Source organism: Pinus tabuliformis, chromosome 1_1, assembly GCF_031772625.1.
Source record: "Pinus tabuliformis cultivar Carrire ecotype Pingquan chromosome 1_1, CPIR1, whole genome shotgun sequence".
In the NCBI taxonomy this organism is placed as follows: Eukaryota; Viridiplantae; Streptophyta; class Pinopsida; order Pinales; family Pinaceae; genus Pinus; species Pinus tabuliformis.
The window spans coordinates 811,128,053-811,154,456 of record NC_142297.1 but is presented as its reverse complement, the minus strand read 5'-3'; the positions used below and the strand labels follow the sequence as shown (position 1 = coordinate 811,154,456).

Here is a 26,404-nt window from a genome sequence, read left to right as displayed (position 1 = left end):
ATGGCCGTCGTAAACACCGATAGAAGTGCCGAAGGGAGAAACCATAACCAGAGCGGCCGAAGGCGAAGATCGAAGCACCTGCGCAGAAACTGCGTCCATCATGTCTTTCCCTTCCTTGGTAAACATTGATTTCTTGGGTTTATAATATTTATCCCTTGGGTTTAATATTATTACTCTAACAATTACAACTATATCAAGAGTGAAATCAATAGATGGTTTGCAGATTTCACCGCATTTTTTTTTCAATGTTATGCAAAAATGAAAGACAATGCGAGAAGGGATTCGTTGGAAAGTGTAAATGGTTGTGATCATTATCTTGTTGATTTGAATTGGTGTAGCTTTTGTCATCGGTCTCGGTGTGTTTGAGAAGAGGCTGGTGTTTAATAACTGCGTTCTGGTTGAGCATTTAAAGTTGAATTTCCTATCAACCACATTTAAATTGTTGTTTGATTTTTATCAAATGTTTATTTCATAAATAATTTATTATTATTATTATTATTATAGTAGTTATAATATAATATTAATAATTATTTAATATAATAGTAACAATATAATACTAATATGGTTCTTATATTTATATTAATATTATTGATAATAAAAGTAATAACATTAATTCTTAATACTATTTATATTTGATATATGTGCTTGATATGGGCCTATCGGCATTTATCAACCACATTTATTAATGTGGTTTTGCAAGTAAAATATTAATAAGTATAGAAGTTATACATTTTCATCATATTCCAATGTAAAAATATAAGATTTTTTGTTTCACTTTTAATTAATTAACATATCTCTATATAAATATATGTTATTTAACATGGACATTAAAATATTTTATTTATGTCTAAGAGCGAGAGTAAAATATTTTTACCACATTTCCTTTACATTGAGTTTCAATATCAATAACAAACTGACCGAGCATAGTTAAAGTATGCTTTTAATCGAAGAGCATAATTAGAGTATTCTTTTAAGTAAAACTAACCGCAATATGTATATTCATTATTTTATTATTATAATGTACATTATTTTATTACTTAGATAATATTTTAGTTTTATATTAAAAGAGATATGTCTTGAGTGGAGATTGAGCATGAAAATAATTACACATCTTCCTCATACTAGGCTATAAAATGCAGGTCTCTCATTGCAATAAAATTATGTCACTTAATATGCACATCGAAATATTTTATTCAACTCCATGTTAAGCACAAAAGTAATTACACATCTCCTTCAAATTTAGTTGTAATATCAATAATGAACCAACATGATGACAGAGAAGGTGATGAAAAAGGTTCCCAACACCTTCCAACCCAAGCTATGACTAAATTTCTAATCAATGGGATCAAGGATATTGGCTCCCACCACTCCAAAGAAAATCCAATCTACTCCATACAAGTCGTCTCCCATATGTAAATCATTTAATAAACACGTAACCTATGTGTGATAAAATTTAACAATGTGAAATTGTTTCACTAATCAAATTCAATTACATATATACATGCACACATAATCTGTTGGTTGAGAGAATATCTCAACCACACACCAATGTAGGAAATAGATCCTAACTACTAGGAACATACTCCTTTACTTAGTAAAAATCACAACTGTGACAAGTAGGAGTTACATTTTCCAACACTCCCCCTTAATGACTACTTGTCTGAATATCAATCTGCAAAATCTGCATCTGGTCCAGTGTCGTAATTACACCTTGTACCTTGTTCATGCAATTGTCGATGTCCATATAAAGGAACAACCATCTACCAAAATGCATGGGTTCCCAACCGCTGCAACCGCTAGTCTACTTCGAAGTCCTTCACATACATGGTTCATCTAACCTCTGATGAACTCCCCCTAAATATAAAATTTCACCTCATGGAGTCTAAAACCAATATGGCCCACCCAAGTGTATCCATCTCGCATGACACACTCTTCCAAGGTGTTAAAACTCTCTTATAGAGGGAACACATAATAAAGGGTATGCATGCCTCTCTGGGTCTTATTGCAGGTACATACAACATTTCAAGACCACAACTTAACCATTACAAGAAATCTATGACATGTAGATTTGTTATAATTACAATGTGTGACTCATAATACATCATGCATCTGTTCCACAAACTCACACTAATTCACACAAACTCGATTGTCCATCATCTTCCAATCTCTGATGCAGCTCCTCTAATGCCATCTTCACTGTCATGTCTTCATTATATCTCATGGTTAATCATTCCTGCAGTTAAATTTGTCTATTGTTGGAATGGCCAATTCCAACAAAGACACAAACTCGTGACAATAGTTGGCCAGACTAAATGTCACAACAATACAACATCCAATTCTTTTAACTAGATTTACATGAATGACAAATTTTTACCTGAAATACATGCATTTTGACAAAATGTGATTGCTCTTTGACTTCATCTTAAATCTCTAATAAATCATATGGCATGTCATGTTGAGATTGTGAGGCCTGGAGGTACAGAAAGGCCAATGTTGGCCATTTTTGCCAGATTTGCACCTTTTCCTCCCAACAAAGACTTCATATTCTTGTTACCCTCACTCTGATTCTTCCCAAATGTGAATACCCTCTGTTTGGTCTTTGTATTAGGAGTTGCGACTGCTTGGCAATGACAAACACCAGGCATTACAGCCAAGCCATAGTATTTCCTTCCTTTTAAATGCATACAATTTGCTTTCAATGGCTCTAGTGTTCCCCATAAGCTCGATTTTCTCAATCTAACAGTGGATACTTTCTGATTGGTCCAAGCCAGAGATCCAACACAATAATCTGCACAGGTATCCTTGAGAATGTCTGATATGATATTTGCTCCCTGAATTCCCTTCACGACGAACACCATTTTCAGAGTTTAAACTTTAACCAACTTCCCATTGTTTCTTTAATTTTTCGAAGCGCTCTGACTGGTCACTGTCAGAATAATAACTTCAACTCATCGACCGAAACACATTTCAGGAGCAAATTTAAGGAATTTCATATGTTCCATCGATTTCTTGAAGTTTATCTCGTAGCAAATTAGTCTCCAGAGCAACTAAGGCCATGAAAATATGCAAGTATTTTTGAACCGCGGCGGGGGATACCTCAATAAAAAAAGACACTCCATGCCAACAACAACCACACAGTTCAGACCTTTAGCCCAAACACCCTTGTCCTCTGTTTCTCTGCTCACACCACCTCACAGCACACCTGCTCAGAGCCGACCGCAATTACAAGCTTCACGCCTCTTCAAAGCCACAGATGATTGTTATTAGGTCAAATGGCCACGCAGATCAGCCATCCTCAACACCTACACTTTGATCTACATCAAAAAAACAGGCATACATCCACTATGCAGATCCACACTACACAGGTCACTCCCACTGAGTGCAGGACGCCGCCACTACTACACCAGTTGCTACCGTTGCACTCGCTTAACCTCCACTACACGGATTTCTTGGCAATAACTAGTCGTGCGTCACATTTTCGATTCTCCCAGGGCCTGACACAACCACAACGTCGTTGAAATATTTTTGTCAGACCAGGTAAGTCAGCCACAACTTTGGCTGTCCCTCAGCACACCAAGCTCCCAAATTTATCAATGGTTGGCTACACAGACTTTAGGGATTCATGTACCATAAAATCCCCAGCATCCACCGAATTGAGAGCGCGGCTCACAACTTCGCTGATTGCCTCCATCTCCTTCTGCAACCCCGAGTGAAACTCTTCGAAATCGTGGCAATAGGAGTTAATTACCAAGGCTCCAGAATCCTGCACTTGCGCCGAATCTTCCATAGCCAGAAAGAAGATGATGGTCACTTAAAAAAAAACTAAAACAAAATATACTTCTAAATTATTTCCCTCAGCCCAGGACGGGCAAAGGTTCCTCAAGCCCAGGATGGAGAAAGCTCAAAAGGGGCTAGGCCCTCAAGGCTCTGATACCATGATAAAGTCTAACAATGTGAAATTGTTTCATTAATCAAATGCAATTACATATATACATGCACACACAATCTATTGGTTGAGAGAATATCTCAAGCACACACCAATGTAAGAAATAGATCCTAACTACTAGGAACGGAGTCCTTTACTTAGTAAGAATCACAACTGAGACAAGTAGGAGTTACATTTTCCAACAATGTGTGCATCCACTAATTTTTGATCAATATGGTGTTTGTGTATGTATTCAATTTTTCAATATCAAGTGTATTCAATAACCAAACTAGGACCATTGTCCCCTCATACATCTTTGCATTCCCACTTAGATAGTTGTTAGTAATATCTAACCATAGAAATTAGTCATTATAATGTATAGATGATAAACAACATCTAAATCTTTAGTATCCATCACTATTATAACCGTCAATATAACATCAAATGATAAATCATTACCACATGAATATATAAGTGATTCAATGTTTGAAGTCGTCCATGTCGAATTGTTTATTTTAGCAGTTAAAACAAGCCTAAAATAAGACTAGAAGTGTTTGTCTTATAGTCAAGATTAAACGAGACGCTACACACGCCACTATTTTCATTCTAAATGAAACAATATACTTGTAAAAAAACCACCTTAACAATGCTCAACGATGCCATGATTTGAATAAGATTTTATATGGTCATAACCCAATTCTCATTCACAAATAGTTTCAAAAATTACCAATTTTTTTTTACTAAACTTAAAACTTTTACATCTCTATTAGCTGCTTGACTTGATGTTTCTATTTCTATGCTGGACAGTTTTTGGAGCACCACATTCAAAAAGAAGTACATGAAGAATAAAGACCTAATATTCTGGTATAGAGAAGGCACAATTGGAAAGTCACAGGGATCGGCTATCTGGAAAAGCTTTCGTAAAATAGAAACTTTTTTCCTCAAGAACCTACACTGGAATGTCCAGAATGGAAAAGATGTGTTTATTGGTTATGATCAAATCATTGGATTGGGGGAGGATTTTTTCATTCCACATTCTATCATAATGGCTTTGCATAGATCCGAGATTTTTACCTGGAGTCAACTTATAGAAGATTGGCAGGGGGGTATCCCTATATGGAAGAATTTTCAATCTCTGGGCCTTAGTGAAGATTATGCCTAGCAATGGGCCAGTATTATGATATCTATGAGGGGCTCTGGTATATGCAGATTTGAAGGAAAGGATTATCTTACATGGAGAGGTATAAAGAGGTGGGATGATTTAAAAGTAAAAGAAACCTATTTAGTTCTGATGGATTAATAGGATAAAAATGTTATGGAACAACAATCTGGTTTTCACAATCAGCCATGTGGACAGGTCTCTGAATTCTCGCGCGGACATCTTGTCAAAGAGGGGCCTTGCAATTCAGCCCGGTTCATGGAAAATGGAGGTTCAAATACAAGCTACAATATATCAGATAGAAGATTTCTCCCTTCCAGGTACCTAGTTTTCCAACTGGTTTTTTTTGTGCTTTCTTGTGCATCATCGCCCATTTCTTTCACATAAAGGTACGTTGATTCTCCCCTGTCCCTTATGTGTGAAGGGATGACTCTTTTCCCGAAAGGACTGGTATATATATTTATGAGTATGGCTTCTCGCTATCTGTCTATCCTTCTGACTTTTTTTTCCTAGTTCCAGAGAATTATGATACTATGCCTCCATGAAGGCACTGATCACAGCTATACTTTAGCAAACTTTTCTATCTGCATATATATGTTACAGCTCTTTACAGAAATCCTTTCTTATGTAAATATCTTTCATATGAATATAAATCAAGCTTTTTTTTTACTGAAAAAAAAAATAAATAAAAAAATAAAAATAAAAGAAAAGAAAGAATGAATCATTATTTCTTGATTGCATGCAAATAAAATCACGAAGCTAAACTTCATATTTACATTTACAAAACCCTTTATCACCCACCTGATCACTCAGTTTTCATTTCTTTCTTAACAATCAGCAGAGAGATTTATGCATTTCCATATTTATGGCAATGGGAAAGCATTGATACACTCATTTGCATTATATAAAACCTTCAAAATACTAGAACAACAACCACTGAAAGAAGACTAGCCTAGGGTGGAGGAATCGCAGTTTTATTTGTCGTCGGTTGACGGTTCTATAGATTGGGAAATTTCCGTTACTTCAAATAACATATATTATATTTTCAAATAGTATTATTATATATTATTATAACTAGCAATTGTCCCAAAAGGTACAAAGAGAGGCCGATAGGATTAGTAAATTAGAATTGTTGAATTTCTCTAGAAGAGATGTTGGTTCAAGCCTAACGGATGAGCAATTTGAGCTAGCTAAAGGCCTTACTAATTACACTATTGTTTGGGTCTTGAAGTCTGGAGCGACTTTGCTCGAACTTTTCTATCTTAAGGAAAGTATGTTAGGAGATTTTTGAAAACGTTCAGAAAGGATCAGTGCAAAGATGCATCGGTGCCTTTACAACAGAATACTAGACTTCAAAATAATTATGGTTCTAAGAGGTCGATGCAACACTGTATAGAAAACTGGTTGAGAGTCTAATTTACTTGACTACCAGTAGGCCCGATTTGGCTTTTGCAGTCAGTTTATTGAGCCAATTCATGTCAAAGCCCCTTGAGAATCATTGGGTTGCAGCGAAAGGCGTCTTAAGGTATCTTCAAGGAACCTTAGACTTTGGTATTAAATATACTAATTCGTTTGATGTTAGATTGACAGGATTCTCAGACTCAGGTTGGGTCGGAAATATAGATGACCAACAATCCATAACAAGTTATGCATTCAACATTGGGTTCGGGGTTATTGAATTGAGCAGCGACAAGAAGAACAATGTATCCTTATCTTCAGCTGAAGCAGAGTATCAAACAATGTGAGGAGCAACATGTGCGGCAGTTTCATTGAACAGACTTTTCCAGGATGTTAAAGAAGAACAAAAGGATGCAACAGTTATCAGGTGTGACAACTAGAGCTCAATCAAACATGCAAATAATCCAGTGTTTCATAAAAACACCAAGCATATTGATACATAGTTTCACCTTGTTAGTGAGAAGGTTCAGTAAAAGGAAATCCATATTGAATATTGTAATACTTGTGATGATGTTGTAGACATTTTTACTAAGCCTCTTGTAAGAATTAAATTTGAGTTATTTAGGGAGATGTTAAGAGTGCTATGGAACCCTTTCTCCATTAAAAGGTAGTGTTAAAATTAATGGACAAATGTATTCTTGGAGAGAGTTTGTTCATTAGTTTCATGTGAGACTTGGATTAGGAATTTGTTCCTACATTCCAAGTGGCTGTTCTAACTTCCTTATTTGATTGTAAACTATATATTCTTGATTTTTAGTGAGAAGATCGTAGATCGTTCCGCTAGAGGCAGTCTCCAAGTGAAGCTCCTCACCTGAGATTTGCTATGTTTAATGAATAAATTATTTTTCTTCCATTTTTTAAAAATTACTTCCATAAGTTGCACCGCCGAGTAACTGAATCTCCGATTTAGCTTCTTGCATAAACACTACCTTGTCACCTTGTAAGTAACGATGAAGAAGATATTTCAAGATATGTGTAAGTATTTCTTATGTTTCCTTTTGGATAAAACTCATATTCTTTAGAGAAGCTCAAGAGGTCCTAAAAGAGAGAACCAACTATACTAAAAGGACGAGCTTAGAGATAGCTTGGTTAAGTATTGAAACAAGTTAAGGAGTAACTTGTTATTGCAATGTACAAGTGGACAAGGTAAAGTTCACAAAGAAACTATTGATAGTCATGACATGGGTTCAAGGAGAAGTCATAGTAGATGAAAATAAGATGCCAAAGTAAATGACATAAGAAGAAGGATGACTCAAAAGGAAGTTCACTGAGAAGTTGTTGAGATAAAAGTGCACCTGAATGTACTAATGTAACAAGAAGGTAAAGAAGACCAAATGTTTAATGGATTATGTGGAAGAAATTAAAGTGGCATAGGTTACAAGTGAAGCTGGAGCGTAGGTTTAATGCTTAATTGAATGATGAAGAGCTCACAACAACCTAGATGGAAGTTTACTTTTGTGAACTTAAACACAAACCAATCCTTAGTAAAGATAAGGATGAAGAAGTTGATGAGATTCAAAGATATTGTGATTTTAAAACTAGTGCACTGTTGGCGAATACAAATCATGTAGTTGTAGATGATAAAGAGTTTCCTCATGAGGTAATAACAACGAAATTCCAATCAATGTAATTGTAAATGAAATTCTTATAAAAAAAAGAGACATCTATGAAAAAGGGGATGAAGAGAATGACAAACTTATTGCAAGCCTCATGAACTTTGCGGAAATATTTCAAATTAGCATGATGATTTGATGTCTGAAACATCAAACAAGGCCGCACAGCCTTGTGATTTTAAATATGACATTTTTTTTTCAAAGTTTGGTTGAGGATTAACTACCAAAGTAACCCAAGATCCCTAGCATATTTAATTTTCACCATGCTTTTAAATTGCAAATTAATAATTTGTATTCCCTTTTGACACTTGTGCCTTCCATGTGATTTCTTCTAGAAATCATTTTCGTTAGTGGGTTGATGCTCTTGCATCAGACTTAATTATGATAAGACTGAAGCTTGGGCTAGTTTATTATGCATAGACAGTTATAAATTTCTGCACCTGAATTCCGACTTCTAATCAAAGCAATGTGATAAAATTCGATGCAAAGGAAGCGTATACTAAATATTAAAAAAAAAAAAAAATGAAGTAAAGAACAATTAGCTAAACAGCTACAAGAATTTGTTTTCTTGATTTAATTGCAAGAACATATACAATAGATTCACGTGACCTTATTCAAGTATTTCACCAAATTTGTTTCCTCAATTTACAAAAGCCTCATAAAGAGCTAAATACCATGGACAAACGCGTTGGATTTATGAGAATGTGTGAGAAACAAACCATGCGAATATTTTTCATTACTTCATATATGCCATTCAATTCCACCAGCTGGAGGAGGAGATCTCTGAGTCCCTTTACATTTTTCGTCATGTGAACAATTAACAGTGATAAAGATTTAATGAAAATGTGAGAAAATGTTTCTTCATAACATCAGATATGTCTTTGAACAAAAATAAAATCCACAAGAAGTGTCTTTTTCTGAAATTCGATCTCCGTTTTATAGTTTTGCGGTTTGTTAAATCTTTCCCAGAATATTTAAACCTTTCGCACGAGCTTGAAGATCTTCTTTCTTTGCACTCTTATCTTGCAACACCGTGTGGCACACATATGAGAGGGTCTTATCTTGCAACACGATCTGGCAAACGTGCGAGAGAGTGCGTTCAATGTCAGGCACATTTACTTTCCAAAGTGAGTTGACAATCAATTCTTTGTTGGACTGTAAAAATGCTCCAAAATCGGCTTCACTGTAATTCTCCCCCGTACTCCGCTGCTCTTTGATATCTTCTAATAACTGCAACAGAGCAAAAGCACCTGTTCCCACTGTTTCTGAGCCATTCAGCTATAAATGACAAACCCAAATATAAGTCTCCGTTCTTTCCAAGTTCCTTCGCCGCTTCTCTTTCATACATGTAACCAATTGTCTGCAGTATACTGTTTCCATTAGCTGCACCGCCCAGCAATTTTAACGTCAGATTTAGCTTCTTCTATAAACCCACCCTTCTCACCTTGTACGTACGGATAAAGACAATCTTTCAAAACCTGTGCAAGATTTTCTTCTCTTTCCTCTTGTACTTTCCTGTTATCTGTGTGCTTGCCTTCAGTAAAGATCTTCTCAAAAGAAGCCATAGAAGCAATTGTGAGGTGGCCTATATAGTCTTCAAATAACTTGCTTCCAAACAGCATCGCAAAGACTGTTGCTGCCTCTATTATTGTTTCCATTGATACACCTGCATTTCCATGTGCATCATATGATGCCCGATGTGCTGGATCGCTGGGAACATGGTAAGCTTCTCCTAATCCCTGAAAATTTTGTGCCACCTGAGCATCATTTGTATTTTTAAGAGGAAAAACCTGCCTGGCCTTCATGTAATAAGCATTCTTGATCTCTGCTTCAGTGGCCGTCGCACTCACTGCGAGTATGTCGTAGTAACCAGTTTCCTTAACCAGTGCTAAAAGTTTGCAGCAGATTCCAGAGTTCTGGCAGAATCAGATGACAAAATCGATGTCCACCGGGAGATCTGGTTGTTCATGATGCATACTCTGACGGGTGCATGGCGTCCAGAAAATCTTGCGTTTTGTGAAAACGAGCACCCCGTCTTTTTGTGTTTTCTTGGTTTTCCGATTGATATTTAGTTTGCAGCTTTACCAGAATAAACTTGAGGGTGAGATTCCTAAGAATATTCGTACGATGGCCTTACGAGGCCAAGGCCCTGTTAGATTATTCTTAGATACATCCAGAAGCTGAAGTTCCCTCAAATCCCCAATAGAAACAGGAATCCTCCCCTGTAAATTACACTCCATCAGCCACAGATTCTGTAGCTTAGTCAATTTTCCAATCTCCACAGGAATAGCAAGTTTGTCAGATTGCCTAGAAATCCAGGAATAGTCCTACCCAACAAATTGGAAAAGAGATTAAGTATCTGCAACTTCCTCAACTGGCCGAAGGCAGGGGGAATGGGCTCAGTAAAATTATTGCCTGAAAAATCCAAGAGTTCCAGGTTGGGCATCTCTGATACAAAGCTGGGAAGAGAGCCTACTAGATAATGCTGAGACAAATCCAAGCGCGTCAGATTAGTACAGTCGGCGAGATCCTTTGGGACTTCCCCCTTGATTTCATTGTTGGCAAATGAGAGGACTGTGAGATATCTCAGGCTGCAGACTTTTGATGGAAACGGCCCTGCGACCAGAAAATTGTCAAATTCTAATCTCACAACATGCCCTTCTCTGTCACAGTGGACGCCATTGAAGGCACATGGAGAATCGCTGATAACTTTAAACTACTTTCTCAGTAATTTGTAATGGTTTGTTCAAGGATTACAGGAATACGTGCCCTTCTCTGTCACAGTGGACGCCATTGAAGGCACATGGAGAATCGCTGCTAACTTTAAACTACTTTCTCAGTAATTTGTAACGATTTGTTCAGGGATTACAGGAATTTGTAACAAATTTGCGGATACAGGAATTTGTAACAAATTTGCGGATATTTCTGCCGGCTTCATGTAGTGGGTGAAGATTCGAGACCGCCATCATTATGGAGAAAGGCGTTGACATAACAGTTTTCCGTTTTGCGAGACCCGGGCAATAGAACTCGCGCCAGCTGCAAGGATCCTCAGTTGATACCATGACAAGTAATTGAAGAAGACGCTGAATGCTCGCTGAATGGCATAGATGCCAGGTGTCAACATCTGAAAGAAAAGGACGACGAAAGTCCCTTTCAAAGGAAGGCCTATCGGCCTAATTATATTAAAAATATTAATGTGTTTGATATAGTTGAACGTTTTATAAATATAATCAAAAAATTATTGTAATGCGAAAAATGTTTTATTAATATACATATTTATTTGATTAACTATGTATAAAAAGGTTATGGATCAGATTTAACTAAGAAAAGAATTATAAATGAATGTTATAACTTATCATCGAGGAACTTATTAGAATTGGAATAATCTGAAATAAAAAAAAAAAAATTATAAATGAATGTTATAACTTATTATGAACGAATTTATTAGAATCGGAATAATCTCAAATCTTGCATTTCATAAATATAACTAAAAAACTGTTGCAACACCAAAAACACCTTACTAATACACACATTTCCCTGATTAACTATGTATAAAAAGGTTATGGTCAGTGTTAACTTAAGAAAAAAAATTTATAAATGAATGTTATAAATAATAATGATGAACTTATTAGAATTGGAATCATCTCAAATCCCTAGGAAATTGGTGGGTAGAGAGCCACATGGCACTAATCTAATTTTTAAAATTTATTAAAAGTCAATGCAACCTAACAAACTTTTAAATACACGACATCCTTTGAATAAGACTACGCAGATATTGATCATATTAACTTGAGAATCAATTTAAGTCCTTAAAAAAATAAAAATAAAAAATCAACCTATCCTCATCCACCTTAAATTGAAATAAAAAAATTTCAACAAATATACAATATATATTTAAGATAGTTATATAGATAATATTTTATTTAAAAATAAACACATGATTTATAAATAACTAACTAAAAAATAAAAATAAAAGATATTATTTTTAATTTAAATATAAATTAATTTTAAGGCACTTAAAATATTATATATATCTAACCAAAAAAATTGTAATATTCTCACAGGTTTTATGGTGGAGACAAAGTGTCCTTTTAATGCAAGTTTATAAATACTAACTATGAAAGTTTTTAATCAATAACCATTAAAAAATATTTTAATAATATATCTATTTACTAACTATTATAATTTTTATAAACATTTTTATTTAATATTTAATTATAATAAAAAAAATAAATTTTATTTTATTAGAATTATCTAAATTTATTAGAAATTTTTAATTAAAATTCGGTTATAAATATAAAATTAAGATTCAACTCAATACACTACAAGGCTGGCTATATGGAATTAAAAAGTTATGGGCCACATTTCAAGATGGCTACAGACGCTGGATGCCTCCACCTCATTGGGTAGTGAACACATTCTACTGACTCAAAACAAAAAAGACACTGCCAAAAGAGATAAGTATACATCTATATGTTTTTTCTCTACTTTTTTGTATATGGTATATATATAGTTGTGACACATCCGCATAGTAGACTATGTTGGATACTCACACTTTCTCTTTCTTGTATATACATTAGTGTTACATAATGTTGGAAATTGTATGATGAATATGTGGTTTTATATACATGTATGTTATATACATTAGTGTTACATAATGTTGGAAATTGTATGATGAATATGTGGTTTTATATACATGTATGCTAAATATAGATAGGATATTTGCAGAAAGTGACACAAAAGCCCAATTTTCTAAATTATATATTGTTTTATATAATACAAAATTGACTTTTTTTGTTTGTTGAAAAAAATATTAAAATGTAAATTTTTTCATTTAAAATTTTTCAAAATTTCAATTAATTTCTATATCCATGCTACAATTTAAATAATATAGAATAATAATTTCAAAAATAATTATACAATAAAATTTTAATATTAATTTTAAAAACTTTAGAACTTTCAAACTTATCCAAAAGGATGATGTACTAATCTTAAAATATAATAGAATAAATAAAATAACATTTTCATTTTTCATGATATATTTAAAAAAAAAAAAAAATCAAACATAAATAAAAAAACATTTTCATTTTTCATGATATATTTAAAAAAAAAAAAAAATCAAACATGAATAAAAAAACATTTTCATTTTTCATGATTTGTTTTTTAAATATTTCATTTTTCATTATTTATAAACCGACATTCCTCAATCAAAGAGACAACACCAATTTGATTTAGCTAGTGCATGCAGTCTATCCTTCCAGGTTTCTCTTTCCAGAAGTTACACATACTTTTTGCCTAGAAAGCCATCAGTCCTTTGACTATCCGCAGTTTCCCTTCCCCTCCTGGGGAGGAGGCTATCAGAGCATTCTTTCCTGAGTGTCTATCTGTAGCTTCTTATCTGCCAATTTCTATCCGGGATTTCTGCTGAAGAATATCAACTCTGCTTTGCGCTTTTGTCTTCCTTTCTGGACGTGTTCTTAAATTACCTTTCTCTCACTTCGCTTCGGACTTGCCTGCATCTCTCCAGGTCTTCAAATATTTTCAGTGTTCTGATGCCCCAGCATTATTCATCCAGAAGCCTATTAATCTTATGACGGGGTTTTTCTCCGGAATCTCTCCTTATAGTCTCATATTTTTTATGTCCGATTTGCATTGGCTGTCCGCATCTTTGAAGCGGTATATTTCCTCATGTGGTCGATCTGCTTAAGCAGATCTTTTTCTGTTTTCCTGTATCAGTCTCTTCAGTCTCTTTCAGTTGCTGGGAGTTCCGGTTGTTCAGCCCTGCCTCCCCAGTTTTATGCTTATGGTTTCATTTTGCTGATCCAGAACTCTTTACTGGGTCATATGTTTTTGTTCTTCATCATGTATATGGGACTTTTTATATATCTTATATAAATACATAGTGCTTTTTCATCCTGAAAAAAAAACACACCAATTTGATTCATTCAGAATTTGATTTTGGCTGCTGCTTGTGTGGCGTCCCTGCATATATATGATAATACCCACCTGTGTTGCGCTGCTTCTTCTCACAATGGCCGAACAAGGCATTCACGCCCTGGACTTCGTGGTCAACAACTCGGCCAAGGGTAGCGATGGCGGGACGAAATTTGACAACGACATAGGGAGGGCCAATGCCATGCAGATAATGGACGCCGCCTCCCAATTCATCTGGCAGACGTTCCCCCAGCAATCGTCGGCCGACAGGAAGAACATGCAGATGGTCACTCTGTTTGTAAAAAACATAAGCAGATCAAATCTAACTTAACAAAAATATTGACCTAATTTAGAATTAGGCTCTATATGGTGATAGTATATTTGTTCTATTTTTTTCCCATTTTTTGGAATTACAAATTTGAGTGGTAAACTCTTATAAATTTTTGACTTATAAATTCTATACAATTTAGTGTGAGTATAAAATTTGATAACAACTTGTTTTTATTAATTTATATCAAATATAAATGGAGTCATCTAATGAGGTGAAGGAATTGCCTGGACGACCAAAAGTGGTCGGAATCCAGACAAAAAAATTTCAAAAAATCTTGTAGAGGCAATGTTTGAATCATGTTTTTGATGGTGGAAATGGATTCAGCACCATCAAAAATGTCTAGGACACCTAAAATTTTGAAGTTTAACAACTATAACTTGGATTTACAAAAATCCTTGCCGGATTTTCTCTAAATATGACCAGAATTTCCATAACTTTCCGGGCAACTCCTCCGCCTGGTTAGACTACGCGAATATAAATACAATGTTATTCAATGTAGACATTAAAGTATTTTATTTATAGCAAACATTAAATACAATGTTCATATTAGAATGTTTTTTTGTTATTATTTTTTTTAGATAGATCTAGGAAAGTAAAAAGCATGTATTCTATGGATGCATGTTGCTACTTCTTTTTCTTCCTTAAGTATTTGTTATTATTATTATTTGACACTACACCTCATACACAATAAGAAATTGATATTGAAATATATTAGTTAATATGAATATTGTATTTAAAGTTTATATTGAAATATTTTTAAAATAGAAAATAATTACACATCTTCCTTACATTTAAAGTGAATGTGTAAAAAGAAAAGAAAATTAACTTATGCACAGCTAAATATATTAATTATGGTTGAGAGTAAAATCTTTTTCCTTATTAATAATTTTTTAAATATCACATGTTAACTCTATTTTAATCATAGAATGAATTACACATCTCCTTCAAATTTGATTATAATATCAGTGATATAATTTCTACTTGTCTTAAGTGTGATGCTTTCTAAATACTATGGATCTACCAAGTGACACTTGAAAAATATAATTTCTACTTGTTTTAAGTGTGATGCTCTCTACGTAAATGATTTTGTTCCTATTCTTTAGGATTTATTTAGATCTAGATGTTTCCTAAATTGGTGTGCACAAGAAGTGATTGTGTGTCCAAGATAGTTTGTCTATTTTGAGACAACTACATGTGTATTTATATTCAACATTATTTGAATAATAAACCGTGTGATCGATAAATTTAGGTTGGTATCAAATCCTACATGGGGTCGGGCATAACGAGAGTAGAATAGATTTTCTATAATGCGTGTTTTGTCCACCATCTGATACTATAGTGTGTGTTTGTTCTAGAATAATGAAGGAGTGCATGTGAGGACAAATAGATCTGAGAATTGAAAACCTGAATGTAGTGTGGAAGAATGTGAACAAATCTATCGTGGTGTATGGTGGACTATGTTTGAATGGTACTCATAAATCTGAGTGGAATGATGCATGGAGCTGTTGAAAAGGAAGAGAAGCTAAAACATAAAATTCACCCAAAACACACGAGTTGTGGCTCTTCTATGGATGAAAGGTATTTAACCTTTTCCAAATAGCAACTCGCCTAAAATATCTTGACATGAAACCACACATTGTAAGTTCAACTATAAATTAACTCGACTTGACTCAACGATCAGTTAAATGACTCTCTAAGTTTAGCCAACTCCTCATGTAGGAGTAATTAGCTTATTTTAACACTCCCCCTTAATTATGACTGCTAAACTAAGACTGACTCATAACAACTCAAACATGTCTGCTGGTCTATGTCTCAGCTAGGCTTACAACACCCAAGTTTCTTCTATGAAACTCAAACACATCTTTTGCTAATGACTTAGTAAATATATCAGTCAATTGATCACTAGATTTACAAGACTTCAAGTGAACTTCTCCATTGCTCACAAGTTCTCTAATAAAGTGATATCTAGTATCAATATGTTTTCTCTTTTGATGAAACACACTATTCTTGGATAGTGCAATCCCTGAGGTGTTGTCAAAATATATTTTTGTTGATCCTTGTTGTTCTTGCTTGAGTTCATCAAATACTCTTCTTAACTAGACTGCTTGGCATGTTGTTGATGTTGCTGCTACATATTCTTCTTCCACTGACGAAAGTGTCACAATTGGTTGCTTCTTAGATGCCAATGAAATCACACTTGAACCAAGATGGAACACAAAACCAGAAGTGCTCCTCCTATCATCCAAACTACTTGCAAAATCATTATCTATGTATCCAATCAAATCCTTTTTTTTGTGCTTGCATACATTATATGCAATCTCTATTTCCTACTATGTATCTCAAAATTCTTTTTCCTGCACTCCAATGTGTGTCTTTTGGAGTCTCCATAAATCTAGAAATCAAACTTACTCCTTGCATGATATCCAGCCTTCTAGCTGTGAGATACATGAGGCTACCAACCAATCTTTTGAATAGAGTTAGATTGATATTTGATCCTTCATCATCCTTGCCTAACTTTGTACATATTGCAACTAGTGTAGGGACAGGTTTTCAATTTTCCATCCTGAATCTTTTCAAAAAATATTTAGCATATTTATTTTGGTAAATAAAAATTCCTTTCTCAGATTGCTCAACTTCTATGCCAAGAAAATATTTCATGAGACCAAGATCTATCATCTGTCATCTCAAATTCTTTCATCATGGCTACTTTAAATTCATCTAACTCAAAATCACTTGTAAAAATCATGTCATCAACATATAAGAAAACAATCAAAATATGTTCATGCTCTTTTACCTTTGTGTACAAGGTAGGTTCAATGTTGCTTCTGCAAAATCCATTCTTAATCATGTAGCTGCCAATTCTACTATACCAAGCTCTAGGTGCTTGCTTCAATCCATAGAGTGGTTTCTTCAACCTGTAAACTTTATCTTTGTTACCTTCAACTTCATATCGTGGAGGTTGTTGCACATACATTTCTTCTTCTAGAATTCCATTCAAGAAGGCTGATTTCACATCCATCAGATATACTTTCCACTTGTTCTAAGTTGTTGTGGCTAGAACTGCTCTTACAATATCCAATCTAGCTACTAGAGAAAATGTTTCTCCAAAGTCTATTCCTGGTTGCTGTGAGAATCCTTTTGCTACAAGTATTTCTTTAAATCTGACAATCTCACCTTTCTCATTTAACTTTGTCTTGTACACCCACTTTACACCAATGAGATTTTTGTCCTTTGGTAAATCAATCAAATCCCATGAATCATTCTTTTCAATAGCCTCAATTTCTTCATCCATGGCTTGCACCCAATTTTCATCTTTTATTTCTTCTTCAAAAGAATAAGGTTGGAATGACAACAATGAAAAATTTGAAATAACATTCAAATCATCATAAATATCTTTTATACTTCTCATCTTTCTCTTACCATTGATTGTTTCATCACCCGATTGATTGTTAAGAGAACGTAGATTTGTTGATTTGCTTGAAGATCCATGCTTCTAAAAATATCTTGGAGTCCTTGTTGGTGTGTCTATGTTTAGTGTCTTCACCTGTGATTCTTGCTGCTCCTTTTTTGTTACATCATCTTCTTCCATTAGTGGCACTTATGCATCAACTATTTTGTCTATACTACCATTCCACGACTCTTTCTCTTTGAACACAACATCTCTGCTAATTATGGTCTTCTTGGTGACAGGGTCATACAATTTGTAAGCTTTTGATTACTTAATATAACTAATAAATATGCATTTTTCAATTTTATCATCCAATTTGACTCTTTGCTCTTTATGCACATGTGCATAAGCTACACATCCAAATACTCTGAGATGAGATACACTGCAAGATATTCCTGACCATGCTTGTTTTGGTACTCTATTCATCACACTATTTCAATGAGATCTGTTTGTCACATAAATAGCACATGCAATTGCTTCTACCCTATACTCATTAGACAAGTTTCTACTTTTCAACATGCTTCTTACCATGTTCATAATTGTCCTTTTCTTTCTCTCTACTACACCATTATGCTTTGGTGTGTACTTGGTTGTAAACTGTCTTTTGATTCCATGTTGTTTGCAGTAATCATGAAATGCCTTTGAATCATATTGTCCACCATGATCTAACCTCAATACCTTGATATGTCGATCACTTTGGTTCTCTACTAAGGCTTTGAATTCCTTGAACTTAGAAAAATTTTGAGACTTCTGCTTCAAGAAGTAAACCCAAGTCTTTCTATTATAATCATCAATGAAAGTGAGGAAGTAACAATTTCCTCCAATCGATTGTGTCCTCATAGGTCTACGCAAGTCTATATGCACTAACTCAAGAGTTTTCTTTGCTACATATGCAACTCCCTTTGGAAAAATTTCATGGTCTTTCTTTCCCAAGATGAAGCACTCAGAAGAACTAACATGTTCTTTAATGGGAGGTAATACTCTAACCATCTGTTTCTGCTGCAACAATCTTAAACCAGAAAATTGCAAGTTTCCAAACTGAAAGTGCCATAACCATTAATCATCAGAACTTGCAACTATAAAAGAACTAACCTGATCACTGTAATTCATAATTAGAGGAAAGAGTATGTTCCTCGTCATCTACACCTTCTCTATCAGTTTATTTCTTGGGGGCTTGTCATATATAACACATTCTTGACCTTGAAAGATAACTCTATATCCTTTCTCTGTTAATTAATGAACACTTATCTAATTATGTTTGAGACTAAGAACATAATATACCTCTGATATTGTCTTCCACTCCCCCTTCTTGGTCGAAATGTTGACTACTCCTTTGCCATCTACATCCATAGTATTATCCTTAACTTTACCTCTGTCTGCACAGATTGATCCAAATTTGCAACCAAATTCTTGTTGCCCATCATGTGGTTACTGCAACCGTTGTCTAATAGCCACACACTATTAGAAAGTTCATGCATGGTATGGCAAGCTAGGAACATGGAGTTAGTACATTTTGTAGTGACATTATCTCTCTAGTTCCCTTGATTAGCTATCTTCTTCCTGCAATCACAAGCATAGTGACCAAATTTATTGCAATAATAACATCTCACCTCTGACTTGTCAAATATTTGATTATTGTTGAAGTTTTTGTAGTTGTTTCCACTTTCATGTCCATGCTCTTCTCGTCCATATCTCTGACCACCATATATTTCGCCTCATACTCTGCCTCTCAATCTACTTCTGCCTTGACCTCTGTCTTTTGAAATAGAAACATGACTTTTGAAAGTGGTCTCTAAAGTGGAATCCTTATTTTTGTCTATCTTTGCCTCATGTGATATAAGTGATCCCATCAACTCATCAACTATTAATGATGTCAAATACTTAGCTTCTTCTATGGCTTCTACCACAACATAAATTTGTTAGACAAAGATCTGAGGACCTTCTCAACCACTGTTTGATCTTTAATTTTCTCACCATAAATTTTTAACTGATTTACGACAGTCATGACCCGATCATGAAAGAATCGATGTCATTTGTCTCCTTCATCTACAGACTTTCAAAATCTCTCCTAGTATTCTACAACTTAACAATATTGATTTTGGACATACCTTTATAGCTTGTCTCCAAACTATCCCATGCTTCCTTTGCTGAAGACGTGATCATAATCTTTTGGAACACTATTCAATCCACTCCTTGCTAGATAAGCTGCAATGCTTGTGCATTCTTCTTCTTGTCTTTCTTCCATTTTCCTCTCTCTGCATTAGTGAAAGCTCGTTCTTCTATTTCATTCTTAAGTTCTGAAAACCCAAGCAAGACATAATCCCAAACATCATGAGCCTGCAAAATGGCCGCCATCTTAATGACCCACACATCATAATCCTTCCCTGTAAACAGTGGGAACTGGGACTAAAATTTGGAGAAAGCCATCTTTTTTCAAAAAAACTCTAAATTGTTCTTTTTATAAATTTGCAAAGCTCCTAAAAAAACTCCTTATGAATAAAACCTTTATTATTTTTTTAACACAAAAAATTCTTTTATATAAAAAATATTTATAAAAAAAACTTCTTATAATCACTCTTTTTAAAAACTTTATAACTATCTTTTAATTTTTATATAAAAAACCATTTTATAATCACTCTTTTTAAAAACTTTATAACTATCTCTTGGTTAAAAAGTTATTAAAAAAAAATGTTTAGGAAAGGCCTTAAAAATACTTTTATACAAATCTTTTCAAACTTGGTACGAATCCTTTATATATGAAATCACAACAACTTTAAAATAATCGTTTTAAATGTTGTCACAACGAATGGTCACGTATGGTTCCAAAAACAAACCCACGAAACTTGTGCGAACTTCGAAAAAGACAACCCATGAGTTTCGAAAAAGAAACAAACCACGTGACTTTCAAAAGCCCGTGACTATGCCTTTTCAACAAATGAGCGTTGAATCCACTTAATGCTTATGGCAACACATCTTTTAAAATTTCCCTGCATTCCCTACCACCGAAACTCCACACAGTTAACCTGATTACTCCCTACCACCGAAACTCCACACAGTTAACCTGATTTTTTGAAGAATCGTAATTGCCGGGTTTTTTTTACTAATTAAGTGCAAAATTTCCATGCCTTTTAACAGTTCGACAAATTTGCGACTTTTGAGAGTTCGAAAAATTTGTAACGTAATTTTTTATTTTATTTTAAAAAAATTATCGGCTTTCTTTTCTTGGCCTTTTTCTCACTAGCTCTATAGGCACCATGAATGTTGTGATCTTTCCTTAGCTCTGATACCAATTTGTTGGAAAGGAAGAGAAGCTAAAACATAAAATTCACCCAAAACACACGAGCTGCGACGCTTCTATTGATCACACAAAACTTGATTCTTACAATGAACCTGATGAAGGGTATTTAACATTTTCCAACTAACGACTCGCCTAAAATATCTTGACATGCAACTACACATTATAAGTTCAACTATGAATTAACTCGACTTGACTCAACACTTAGTTCACTGACTCTCTAACTTTAGCCAACTCCTCATGCGGGAGTAATTAGATTATTTTAGCAGGAGCTATGTGGACAATGATGCATGGATCTAAGTGGGGATCTATTATGGTGTAGCGTGGACTGTGTTTGAATGGTTGTCATAAATTTGAGTGGAATGATGCATGGAGTATGTGGAGAATGATGCATGGCTCTGAATGTAGACAACATAGAGTGGACTTGTGTGTGTGGAGAGACTTGCATATTTGTGAAAGAGACGCTATGTGTTATCTATTTCGATGGAAGAGAAGCACTGTGTGTGAGTGTATTGTGTGGAGGATATGCTACTATGTAGAACTTTTTTGAGCTACAAACTAGTGTTTTTGTTGGGTGTATTGTGGAACGACTAGATCGATTGGAGCTCTATTTTAAAGGCACGATGAGCTATTCATGATTTTCTCATTTCATGCCATTGAATGAAGTCGTGTGCTCACTGCAATCCTCACAAGGACACTCATGGTAGACCATCGTTGTCAATTCACATTAGCTATTTTAGGCCTGCTTTGGCACAAAATGCTTAGACTCTACCAAAAATCCAGTTCACTGTTGTATGTTTAACTCGTTTTTGCATGGCTTCTCGGGAAGGCTAACAAAGTAGGAAGTTGCTAAGATGAAAAAAAAAATCGTTGGGTGTTCTCACCATTTTCCTAGATCACACACACAAACTGCACACAATTCAATTATTGCGCTTCCTTGGTCTTGTCAAGCCAAATATAAGAGACCTGTGGGCGAAATCCAATTATTGATATGATGTAGTGATTGGTAACCTAGACTTGGGAATCTGGGTGGAACGATGGAGCTTCAAAAATCATGACATGGGCCCCATTCCCAAGCACTAAATAAAATGTTGATTGAGATATGTAATATCGTGTGTAAGGAATGTGCAACTGCAACAATTGTCCCTATATTTCCTATTGTGTGTGCCCAAGAAATAGATCAGTGGGCTAGAAGCCCATGATAGAAGGCATTCTTGGAGTGTTCTTATGTTGATGCTGCATTGTTTTTTTGTTTTGTGGGAAGGAATTGGAGTCATGAAATTTTCGTAACTTGTTAGGTAAGGTGTATGATCGGTGTTTCCCAATACTCTAATTCAAGTATTTAAATTTTTTCTTGTTACTGATGTAAATTTGGTTTAAAGAATATAGTGACATTTAGTTTGGACAACTATTGTCACTAGTTTGAGTTTGTGATGGAGCTGGCCATTCCAACAATAGACAAATTTACTTGCAGGAATTATTCACTACTAGATATGATGAAGACATGATAGTGAATATGGCATCAGAGGATAATTGTTGGACCAACATCAGCGATTAAATAATGATGGGAAACCAAGTGAAATTTTGTGTGATTTTATGGAATAGACTCAAGTTCACGGTGTATTATGTGTCACATACATGTATTAGTAAGAAAGCCTATGTTGATTTGTAGTGGTCCTTAAACAATTTGTAATATCATGTATCTCATTCAATGGTGATGTAAGTGTACCCCCAAAAAGTTGATGGTTATCTTAAAACCACTTTGTAAGTGCAAGTTTGTGGTCAGCTAGAATCCACTTTGCAGTGTAGGTTTGTCGTAAACCAAAAACCACTTGTGAGAGTGAAGCGTACAGTGGTTCCTATAGCATGATTGAGGGTTACCTAACAAAAACTTGAGCATGGTTAAGGGTAAGCCAAAATAACCCTGAGCATGGTTTAGGATCAACCAATAAAACCCAAAGCATGGTTACTAGTAATCCGAGAAAACCAAGTTTACAATGATTAAGGTTGACTTAGAAGTACAAGTATCGATATGTAGATATAATAATTGATTGAACCCAGTGTACATGAAGGAAATTCTAATAGACTAGTGGTTGCAGCAGTTCGGTACCCATGCATTCAAGGATGGTTGTTGCTTTATATGGACATCAACATATTTTTTTATCATATTTGTAAACACCAGGTTGGACGAGAGCTAGACTTTGTTGATTGAGATCAAGACAGGTAGTCATTAAGGGGGAGATTTATAGAATATATTTCCTACTTGTTTTAGGTGTGATGCTTTCTAAGTAAAGGAGTTTGTTCCTATTTTTTAGGAGTTATTTAGATCTTGATCTTTCCTAGATTGGTGTGTGGTTGAGATATTCTCTAAACCAAGTGATTGTGTGTCCAAGATAGTCTACCTATTTTGAGACAACACTACATGTATTTATATGTAACGTTATTTGATTAAGAAAATGTGTGATCACTAAATTTAAGTGTGACAAAATAGATCCATTTTAACTCTAGATGTACCAAGTGACAAGAGGGATCAAATATCTGAAGACGTAAGCCTTTTTTTGATTGGGAAACTTGAGAAAAATTTTACACCTCAAGATACTTGATTACTCTTGAGGCTTGGTATATTTGTAATTAAGATAAATCTATGCTAATACTTATTTATATTTATATAAATTTCACATATCTATATATTGAATATTCTTTCTTACTATTTTATTGAAAAAAAAAAATCATTTGTTTCCTAGGTTATGGGTCTTGAGATGAATAACACGCCTAAGTTGTGGCTTAAGTAGCTACCACCCTGTCGCATCTAATCCGTCAAAATCACCCACGGATTTCACCCAACCTGGGCCACACTGGCCCTTAGCATGACTGGATTTTTCCCATGGAGTTTTGAACTAGTGACCTATACACCACGAGTGCATTACCAAAACACCATGTCACAGTTTAATCTATTCCTTGTGGGAAATTTTATTGAAACACTAATAATATAATGTTACTCTTTTTTTATTATTAATTTTTTTAAATCTAGAGTTTCATGTTACAACCACTACAACATCATTCCCCCATATAGCGTATTTAAAAAAAATATAAAACATGTCAAAGAAAAATGCCAAGGGAGAGATATTTGCATCTTGAGAGGTTTTATCTCCTTTAATACTTGGTAGATTGAGAGTTAAGAAGAATCTATACTAGTTTTAAAATCTATGTAATATATGTAACTCTATCCTATCAACAACAAAAAATTACACATCTCCTTCATAACGGACATTGATATCAATAATTATTATAACTAATCATTATGTATATTTATTTTTGTTCTTCACTATCAATGAAATTATTTTTTATTTAGTGAATATTTTAGTTTAAAAGGGACACTTGTCAACTTCAAGTTAATAATGGAACGAATTATGCATCTCCCTCATATTGGGTTGTAGAGTGAAATTGTTGGCGCTTTATATTATTTTATAATATTTTATAACTGTAGATGATATCGTTTTTTAATCTAGTTATTATTTTTATTTTAAAAAGGACTAGTGAAAAAATTTCACATCTCCCTCATATTGGACTATAAAATGTACTTATATACGTAATCAATGAAGCAAGTTCTCACACTAAGAGTGAAAATATCTATTTGCTTATATAATTATTTTAATTAAAAGTAACCAAATAACATACTGAGAGTGAAATTATTGATGTTTTATAATATTTGGTAATTATAAAAGACATTGTTTTTAATTTAATAGCTATTAATATGTTTATATTAAAAAGGACAAGTGTCAACTCAGGATGAGCAATGAAAATATTTCACATCTATTGGACTACAAAACATACCTCTCTATTCAATTAATGAAGCAAGTGATCACATTGTGCCTCTCTATGCAATTAATGAAGCAAGTTATCTCACTGTGCCTCTTTATCAAATTAATGAAGCAAGTGATCACTAACAATGAAAGTATCCATCTTTTTATATAATTCCTTTAATTAACAATAACCAAATATGTATATTTATTTTTCATTTTTATTATAGCTAACATTGTTTTTTCATTTAGTGAATATTGTGTTTTATTTTAAAAAGGACGTATGTTAACTATCAGTTTAGTAGAGAAGGAATTATACCTCCTTCATACCAAACTATACTAATATAGATCCATTGTAATATTCTCTGCACCCAAAAAAAATAAAATCTTTATAGTTAACAAAGTTATCAAACTAATTCGACTAGTAACAAAGTAATTTGTCTTTATCCCATTGTATTTGGTTTGTAATTGGTTTTTTTTTTTTAATATATTTATTTAACTATTCTTCAACCATGGGTTCTTCACAACCCAAGCACTACAAAGTTTCTAGAAACCTATCTGATCCTCCACCATGTGGTGTCTCTCCTCTCGAGATCGATGACAAATCTATGGTGGCATCCTCTCTCTGGATCGATCACAGATCTACAATGGCAGAGGTTCGGTGATGGATCAATGGCTAAGGAGAACGAGAGGGAGTTAGAGGGTAACTACCCTCTCCTCCCGTGCACCTCAAGTCCCTCATTCGACTCGATAGCGGTTCCGTGGCCCTCCTTAGCCGTTGATCCTCTACGATTCCTCTACGGTTTTATCAATTTCCCTCAATCTACAGAGTTGTTGGCTGCATACCTGCTCCTCCAAACCGTATGTTCTTCAAATGATGCATGAAGTGCCTTCAAAACCCATTTCTTATTGGAACCCTCTTGGTAAAACCCCAATTTCACCATTTCAAGTTTCACTTATGTTTTAGTTTCTCGGTTTATATGACTATAATGGAATTTATTTAACATTTACTCGTTTAAATGTACAAGGAAGAGAATGGCACTATGTACCTCTACTCCATCAACTCCCTCCACGCATAGGAACGTCTTTATCCATCAAGTATTCCTTCGGGTAAGCTTTGACTACATTAGTTAGGATTTTCATTACTTTTATTTCTGAATAGTGTGAAGGGTTCTTTCTTGTTCTTTGACTACATAGGACTTCTTGGAGTTTCCTTTCCTACACTGCATCAGGGCTTCTATTCTTTTGGTTTGTGGTGTATTTCCTTCATATTTCTAACCTCGACCATTTTCCTTTCGAAGGTGAACAGGGTGAGGCACAAATTTTCCAAATTTTTCAACTTGCAAGCCAGTACACCAAAATCCCAATTGGACTTACTCAAGCCACCAGGTGTGACTTTCACTATTACAATGAGATGCGGTGAATGGTATTTCTCGACTCT

General features: G+C 34.4%; 1 pseudogene; it reads right to left on the bottom strand.

Moving 5' to 3' along the window:
- Positions 1 to 9,109: 9,109 nt before the first annotated feature.
- Positions 9,110 to 19,218, bottom strand: LOC149216523 (chaperone protein dnaJ 10-like; annotated as a pseudogene).
- Positions 19,219 to 26,404: the final 7,186 nt, after the last annotated feature.